This window comes from Puntigrus tetrazona, chromosome 5 (genome assembly GCF_018831695.1).
Source record: "Puntigrus tetrazona isolate hp1 chromosome 5, ASM1883169v1, whole genome shotgun sequence".
Classification (NCBI taxonomy): domain Eukaryota; kingdom Metazoa; phylum Chordata; class Actinopteri; order Cypriniformes; family Cyprinidae; genus Puntigrus; species Puntigrus tetrazona.
The window spans coordinates 4,007,276-4,017,275 of NC_056703.1; positions in this window are offsets into that span (position 1 = coordinate 4,007,276).

Consider the following 10,000-nt stretch of genomic DNA (forward strand, 5'->3'; position numbering starts at 1 on the left):
GTGGACTATAGAAGTTTTTTACCATAACTTTATAAATGAATTAACTAACTTTACTACAATTTGAACTAAAATGTAGATATCATGCTACAAATGCTGTGTAGGCTTATGGGTATTTTTAAAGATGATAAATGTAGCCACTGCAGTCTGAACATAGTAGAACAGATGTCTTGAAATAAGGCCGCTTAATTTCAGATTCGTCTCACCTGACATGCATGTCATGCCAAGGATCATAAGACTTTTCCCAGACGAGGGGTCAGAGTTGTGATGCAAATAAGTGGAATGTCTTATTGATTTAAGTCGCTTCGCATGTAGGCTGGCTTGTAAGATTCAAGAGCAGGAATTCATTCATCACACAATTTAATGGGCAAACACTGAGGCGCTACTTTTCAGGTGCAGCGGAGGCTGTCCTTCAGGGTGCGTTCGCGACTTTGAGCGTGTCTGTCGCTTCCTGCCCAGCCATCGCTGTCGCGAGCGCAGCGCCAGCATCCCTGCTGGTAATGGCTTCGTGTGTAATAAGAGAACTTCTCGCACCACCGCGCTGAGGACGCCAGCCGTATTTGTTCACGGTGAGTAATGCAAATGTCATGGCGTTGTTTCATGCAAAGTGTTATTACGTGTCAAAGGGTGAAGGACGGAGTCATACAAGCCACAAATAACAGTTCTCGTGAATCACTGGTGGAGGTCCACAGACACCAATCAACCTGACCTCAACGGTCTTCTGCGCGCACTATTATTATTTTAAGCTCTGCATTGTGCATCGCAACACATACATACGCTTCCAATATGAGTCGTTCATCTGCTGCACGACGTCAATTAGATAAGTTACAGCCTGCCGCACCTGTTCTATGCACGACGAGCCTGGCTCTCTTGCAGCAGCGTAGATCTAAGCATTGTTAGCGGTAAAATAGCTGCAGCTTGTCTTTGTGTTGGTGAGATGTATACCCGCCGGGCAAGCGCTAGCAGTAAGCCTGTACCTGCTCTGTAGCAGCAGTGTAGGCAGATGGTCTGTCAAGGCTGGGTCCTACTTAATCTGTCATATTGTCTAATACTTTAAAATTTTATTCAGAGTTGTCATGAACTGTGGCTAGGCACCCTGGCGCACGCTTAAATATACTGGTTTACGACACGATGAAAAACAAATGTAAGTACACAGTCAGAGTCAAAACACATTCATTTATTTACATTTTAGCTATAACTAGATGCTCTTATGCAAAGCAACTACAAATGAAGACAATTGAAGGCAATTAAAAGAAACAAAAGAGCAACAACCCTAATGCAATACAGGCTTAAAAAAAAAAAAAAAAAAACAAGTAGAAAAAGAAACTCTAGTGTCACTTTTAGAGAAATAAAGGCAAATTGGTAGTAGAGTGAAGGGTCTGTATTTTGTTTCCAAAGTAAAAGAATGCAGATATGCATAAAATAGAATAAATAGATAGTACCTGCTGAGGGTCAAAATGAAGAGAGGATAAAACATAGAGTGTTGGTCCAAGAACTGAGCCCTGAGGAACACCACTTCAGCTAGATGCTGAAACTTTAACACCTCACCTCCAAGATAACTTTGAAGGACCTATCTGAGAGGTTATAATAATAGCACAATTATAATATTATTTTTATTATTACTACCATGGGCAACAAAGATTTGGAAGCCACTTTGCAAGGCTTTATTGATTTCTTTATTATAAATACACCACATTTGTCTTCATGCACTGATTTGTGACATATGTTTAAAATATAATACATTTTATATAAAACCATTAACATTAATATATTCTATATATCATGCAATAATGTAAACTTATTCACTGAGAACCAGCTGACATTCAATTTCGAGGGGGAAATGAAATAGAATAAAATCATCCTGACCACCTAAAACTAATAACTTTATTTCGCATCCTGAATTTACGATGCAATTCATATTTATGTATTTCTGTCCCGTCCCGCTCCATCCATTAGATCAGATTTCTGTCTCCTAAAACCATCAGTCTTTGCATCTGAAAGTGCAGATTGTCACCAGCGGTTTCTGATGATAATTCTCAGCAAAGCCCGTGTTTCGCGAGGCAATGCTTTCAACAGACGCTAAAGGCCTCATGCAGGAGGAGACGAGGATTCAATTCCCTCGGTTATAATCACCCCATTATCTACTACAGAACACTTCTGTTTTGTGATCTGGCAATTATGCTTTTGTTGTCGACTACCTAGAAACAATGCTGGGTGAGGAATATTACTTTCAGATTGATTTTATTCATGGGGTGTAGGAATGTAATGCATAATGGCAAACAACTTGTAACAGTTCTCTTGAAGACAATGGTTGGAGTTCTGCTTTATTTATTTTTAGTTTTGTATTTCAACACAATGCACCTACAGACTGAATGCAGATTATGGCAATAACTAGATGCTTTGTAACCACAATAATGATCATTTCTGGCAAAACAAAGTTATGCAACTGCAGAAGGCATCTAGTCCGATATTAAGCATATTGTCAAGTCTACTCCTAGATAAATGAAATCGGTATGTTCTGTTAAATGTTAAAACTATTGTTTCATCTGAATGAATCTAGCCTATGTGAAAATTGTTGTGCCCAGTTTTAGCCTGTAACTCTGATGCAGACACTATTAGGAGGCTGGGATTAATCTGGCAATTTTGCAATCAAATCATAAGATGAGCATGTGTGTGTGTGTGTGTGCGTGTGTGTAAGGGCAGAATATTTGTGACAATCAAGGCTTCTAGTGACATTCCATTGAAAGGGATATGCTGTATTTTTAAGAGCTTCACAGGAAGACAAATAAAACATTTTCGCCCAAACAAATCACTGTATAGCTCCTATGTCACATAGAACACTCAGTGGCAGTAAAACACCAACAACTTATGCTACTTTTCACACAAATGATGATTTCTCATTAAACTAGCTCTCGGATGAGTCCTATAAGACAAAAAGCGCAGGTAAAAACTCAAAGAGCAAGCTAAAATGGTATTGGTAGTTTCAGCAAATACGTTTTCCATTTGCATTTTACTTCAGTTAACAGTTTTATTTTGACAGGTTTTGTGTAGATACTGTTATTTTAAAACAGTTTGTCACACAAATAGCTGTCAAGTCTCTGTTCACGATTGATTCCAGAGAGTTTTTGTCTCTGTTAGAAAGAAAATACATACATATATATATATATATATATATATATATATATATATATATATATATATATATATATATATATCACAGCAAGTAGATCAAACTAAGAGCAACAGACTTTAGTTCAAATCTGCTGCTTGGGTTTGTTTAGAAAAAGCCAGAGATTCTCAGCTTCACTTTCACCTCCCAAGACCGAAGTATTTGAGAAAGATATTGGATATCATATCATTTTGTGTTTACTTAATTTCCCAAGGAATTTAGAGAAACGTAAGACATTTTATTGGCATACATGGATACAGAAAAAACAAACCAATTTGGAACATTATAACCATGCATCCGCTGGATAAATTCATCTAGTCCCCTTCAGGCACCAAATGTCCAAAAAGCACGATGGCTAGTTGGAATGAGCCATATATTGCAATATAACTGTGTTCACCTAAGGGCAGAAAAGAGAGAGGGAAACAGAATTACATTTGCTCTTGATGAGCATTGCTCTCATAATTAGAGGTCAAGGTCGATGATGTAATCATCTATCCCTATGGGAATGTTAGTCAGACCGTTTGTATAATATGACATATAATTAAATAATAAAAAATAAATTAGAGAGAGGGGAAGGGTATTGCGGTTCAGTTAGTGTCCACGACTGACCATGGCCTGCTCTGCATGCAAAAGCATGCAAAGTCATCACACTATACAAATGTGTAGTTTTTTGAGTTTTTGGCAAAATTGCGCTCACTACGGCATACACAAAAATCGTAAATGTCTGGAAATGCTTCAACGACGTAAAGCTGGTTCAATTTTTCTGAGACACTTACATCTCTGAAAAGACTCTATGCAACTGTTGCTTCATTTTTTCAGATATTAAAACCAGCGTGTATTCCCCTCATACGAAAAATTATTCCAGCAGATGGCGTACATCTAATTACATTTTATGATTTATGATCATTTGCAAAGCATCCTGGGAGAGTAATTGACAGGAGTACTGAATCAATAATTCTCATTCTGGAGTGAGAAATTAATACAGGCACTGACTCTTCTCTCACATCTCTTCTGAGATAAATTTGTGCCGCTTCAAAACCAGGGGAAATTTATCTCCTTTGATCATCATTTATGCGCTTTCAGGAGCAAAACTGCAAACAAATTAACCAATATTTATATAGGATAAAAAACACAAAGCTTTCTCATCTTGGAGTTTGATCTGCAATCTGGGCTTCGCTTTCATTCTCATCACGCTCAGTCGCTTCCTGTTTTCTTCAGAACCGCTAATCAGGCACCTATGTTAAAAGCTTCTGTTGGCGAATGAGACAGCCAGAGTGAGCTAAATATCTAATGAACTGAAAGGGACTAATGAACTTGAGGATGTTTCTGAATGAATGTATTTGTCCTGGGAATAGACAAAAGCGGATTGTTCAATCCAAAATAAAAACGTTGCCCCGGGTCACTTAACAATATGAGTAAACTGTCTTTATATATGTCAAACAGAACATTTTTGCATGCTTCTGTTACTTATAAGGGCTTTTCACACCGCGCTTTAACCCCATGCTATCCTCGATCAAAACTCCTTTAGTTTGCATAGCAACAATTTATATAGATTTATACTTTCATTGAAGCACGTGATGCATGTATTATTTGGACTGACTTATGAAATCTGACCACACATTCAGAAATTTAGATCATTTTTCAGTCTAGGACAGCCAATGCGCATCTCAGAACAATGGCTGAAAAAAAGCTGGTGGACACACGGAGGACAAAGAAGGCAGCATCATCTCCCGCTTATAAGTAGTGTGCACCATCTTGTATATCTTAAGTCTCTGATGCTTAGCAACAGGCACCCGATTGACCCTTCTCGCAAAACCTGCTCTCTTTAGTTACTGTTGTTAAGGTCGGATAAGCTATGCTGCTGTCAAACACGCTCAAATGCATCGACGGAGCAAAGAGGATACTGACAACACAATCAAGAACACGACAGAGCAGACTTCCTGAGGCGAAACAATGGCTCAGCTTTCATATGTTATCATCTAAGAAATCCAAAACGATACAGTTTAATACGTCATGACACGGCAACTCAATTTCCTCAAGCAGCACAAGAACGCCTATATTTTCAACCAAAGAGGTCGAGTAATGGTTTTTTGTCCCCAGTCCATCCGAAAGTTAATCTCCTCTCCTCTCTGACTTGTTCGGTGGATTTGGGATAGTGGGATTAGTCAGATCGCCTGGTCAATCAAGCTTCCTGTATGGGTCAGTCTCGTATTTGCTGGCTTTAGTCAACAATAAAAAAAAATCTATCATTTTTCATTGTATATATAAATATAAACATATAAATATAAAGAGTAAACATGTTTTTCTATATATATATTTTTTCAAATTAAATTTCAAATTCAAATGTGACAAATAAAATTTGAATTTGAAAATATATATATAGAAAACATGTAATGTTTAATGTTTATAAAGTAATTTAAATAATAATGAATTAAATATAAGAATATGAATGCATAAATAATGTATAAAGTATGTGCATTGGCCTATTATATATACATAATAATATAATATATATACACAAGTAGTACATACATAAAAACATTCATTGATTAATTATGACTAATTGTTTGATCAATTAAAAATATAAATACAACTATGATTAATGCCTATTAATATATTCATTAATATTTAACATTATAAAATAGTAAAATACATTTAACAAGATGTAAAACGTCTGGAAGGCTACTTCTTCATCATAGCTAGTTGTTTTTGCTGATTTCTCTCTTCTGCCGCCTGTCGTTTCGAGAATCATGCGACGATGGTCGCTTCGATGAAACGCTGTACCTAACGCCAAAGCAAAGTTGAAGCCAATAACGGCAGCGGGTTTCATTTGTTTGCCTTCCTTTAACTTTCTTTCTGTCGGCTCAGCGCTTAACGGTAAACAAAACCAACGAATGCATCAGCGACAACAGCAATCTATCAAACATTCTTACCTATAATAGTGATGACTCTAAAGAGAGATCAGGGTTTTCGGAGACGCTTTCATTTATCAAGATTAATGCAGAGCGCTTAGTTGTTGAATCTTGAGCGGGATTAAAGGGTTGACTCTGGAGAACTAGATTCACACCGAGAGCGTCCCTGGAGCAGCAGAGTGTTGTGTCTCGCTTGATGTTCAGTCGTGATGAAAGGCAGCAGATTAATTATGAGCATTTTGTTTTCGAATATGACTGCTTGGGTCCAAATCGACTCTTAATGACATCTGCCAATGGAGGGAACCTGAAGCTGCCTTTCTGTCTTTTTTTGTTCTCTCTATTTTTGCAGTGGCTTTGAAGTCTAACAAGACTTTCTATTAATCTCAATCCGCTATGTGCTTTTTAATGCTTTATACTTATTTCTTAGAAATTCAAAATCAGAGAGAAAGTCTTTGAAGAGTGCTAGCTTCAAACTTATCGATTTAAGGGACATGCACTGTGAGGTCCAGATGTCTCAGGCCACTGGTGACAAGATTCAATTTGGCATTATTTCTAATTTAACACATTTTTACATTATACTATCAGTATAATTACATGAGGGATGCTTAATTAAATATATAGCTAGTTAATATATAGCCTTTAGTTAGCTTTCTGGCTGGGTGTGATGGATATATATATATATATATATATATATATATATATATATATATATATATATATATATATATATATATATATATACATATATTATGATTAGTGACCAATAGTGCATGCATTTATTTGTTTATTTATTTAACTATTTATTTGTTTACGGACCCATTTCAAAATCCTTCAACTTTGTCCATCTTTAAATGCATCAGAAATTTTAACATTTAAATTTTGAGTATGTGCGCGCATGTATTTATGCCAGCTCGGTTATGCTGATAAAAATGCTTTATTTGTCAGTAGTGGCCAAAATTATTACTGTTTAAAAATGGTTGTAATTCTGTTATTTCCAACCTGGTCTCACACGCACTCCTCACACGCACTACCTTCAAAGAGAAACGCCCACTTCCAAAGTGCGCCATAAAACACAGGTTCAATACGTGAACCCCAGCACGCTTTTATTACCTTCATATAGGTATGTTTTGCGTGGACTGTTGTTAAATGGTTAATGCCTCATCGTGTTGGAAATATGCCCTACACCAAATCCAACTCTACACACCTAAATTTGTGTGAAAAGGAATAAAATGTGTTTTGCCGCTCTAGTGTTCATTTCTTTTGAAACTGCAATTATATGTACTTTTGGTACTTATTTCTCGCTATGAAGTGCACCGAGGTGTGTTTATGCCAGCGAGACCAGGTAGATTATTTCCTCTTATCGTTTGTTGAAGTAAGCAGGAAATATCCCTTTACGATTTCCAAACATTTAATTGCAAAAATCCAGTGAGATTTTTGTTTTGTTTCACACAAAGGTCTGATCTGATAATCAGCAGTCTGTCTGCAATGACATCAAGAAACAATGAAAGCGGAGACGGACTAAATCTGAGAAAGAACTGAGGAAAAAAAGTGTGATGATTGAGAGTGATTATATGACTTCAAAACAAAAATCTTGCGCTCACAACATTCCAGCATTTAATATTTGCAATGCTTTGGCATTTGATAATTAATGTGTGTTGCTAAATTCTCTCCGCAGGAGCAAAGTACAGCCAACTTCAGCTCGTTTTCATGACACCAAATGTGTCAGGGATCATTGGTTTCCTGCAGCACAATGACATTAGTTTGTGGGGGGGATGTTGTTCCCTGCATCAGTTGCCATCTGGACTCTCTCTAATGCACATGACGAATCAGTATGGATAATATTTCCTCAAAGAGAGTAAGAAATGCACATTAACCAAAATGGACGAAAGTTAAAAAAATCAGGCCAGTGCGTACGTCAAGCCATACACAAGTACAATAACTTTAACCTAGTTTTTATTTTTTGGCCTTGTTACTTTTTTTTTTTATCGACGCAGTGAAGGATAAGACAGGAGAAGAGAGAGAGTCTGATGCTAAACTCAAACTATTATTCCTCACATTGTCCCAACGGCTGGGTCATAGCTCTGTCAACCTTCTAATAGTGAATTAAAACAATTTATTTTTCCATGAAATGACGATGGTTGAGATTTCAACGTTTTTTAGGTTTTTTTTTTTTAAATCTCACGCATTTCTCAACTCAGATCAGTGCATATGGACAAAATCATTTGCATTTGTGTATTTGGCAGATGATTTTATCCAAATGAGTGTAAACAGTTCTGTCTCTGAGCCAGCAGTATTTACTGATACGTTTATTAGAAAGAAGAGCCAGAGGAAAGGAGAAAATCAGAGAGAGATGAGAAAGAAGACTGTACTTTTGCAAGAGCTTCAGGTCAACCTGGTCTCATAAAGATGTGTACCTTTGTGCAACACCATTTTTATGTACCTTACTGTACGTTTCGCCCCAGTTTTAAGGAGAAATGTCTACTGAGTGGATCTAACACACAGGTTGGTGAACCCCAGCATTGATATAGATCTGTATTGTGGCAGAATTTAAATATCCGTGGACTGTCGTTAAAAGTTAATGGTCTGTCATGTTGGAAATATACCCTACGCTAAATCCAACCCTAAACCTACCAGGTAGTGTTAATAAATGCAAAACTGATATCAAAAACCATTTGATCTAGATATGTGTGATGCTGAAAAGAAATCACGCTTTATTAATCAAAACTCTGTAAATACGTGTGAAAGGAAATAAAAGGTGTCTGAGTTTCTTTTGGGAACTGCAGTGATATGTACTTGTTGGTACATATTTCGTGTCTCGCTAAAAAGTACCCCGAGGTACGTTTATACCATGAGACCAGGTCGGTTTATGGTTAAGCTGGCAGAAAAAGTGTGCTCTCTTTTGAAAGTGATGGTTTCAGCAGTTTAGCATTAGCTTTAGCAGAAACCTTTGGTCTTTATTGACTCGTGACATGATAACCTCTCGGTGTGTCGCCATGAGCGCCTGCATCATGTTCAGGAGTATCTTTTCGAATCAGATGCAAGCGTGTTAAGGCAAAGGGTTCATTTTTAATGATTAAAACCTTAATTTACAGTTTTTGTTATCAGAAGACTTGGAATGCAATGCTTCCTGTTTGTAATATTTTTTATAGACAGTTTTTGCAATAAATACCAGTGACTGTACTTGTACTTGCCCTTTACGTGTTTTATATTGTTCAGAAGTTTTGGGGTTTTGCATGCAAACCATTAAATTAAGGCAAACAACTGAAATCAATGGTGTTCTCTGCACATCTAAAAAAAAGACACTAAAGGGGTACTCTGTGCGTTAAAAATGCATGCTAAAGGGGTACCTTGAGTACCTACGCATATTAAACATGACACACTCAAATAAAAATGTCCAGCCAGTGGCAGTTTTGTCAATTTTAAATGAAGATGAACGTGTATTTGGAACCTTATCTAATGCATTGTTATATAGCGGGTGTTCAGAAATGAGATGCCTACAGAGTAGTGCCTTTAAAAATAACATCACCTACGGTTACCCCAAGCACATGTCAGATAAAAACGCATTTGCTGGAGCAATCACGCCATTTTACCATTTTACCTTTAAAAGCTCTTTTATTGTGACTCTTGATTTAGGGGACCCATACCCGAACACACGTTACCAGGTGCGCTACCGAGCAAGCTTACCATGTCAGAAAAGCTCAAAATATACACCATTCTTTATGAATTAATATCGACCATGCCAATAAAATGACTTGATCCCGTGTTGACTTGCCGAAACCCAGCCACTCGTCCATGTTCCTCTCTGGCATATAGATTAAACAATCAAAAGCACACTTCACACACTGCACACACACACACACACACACACAATGCAGCTGATGTGGCAGCGTTAGCATGTCCCTATCAGCTCCAGCACAGATGT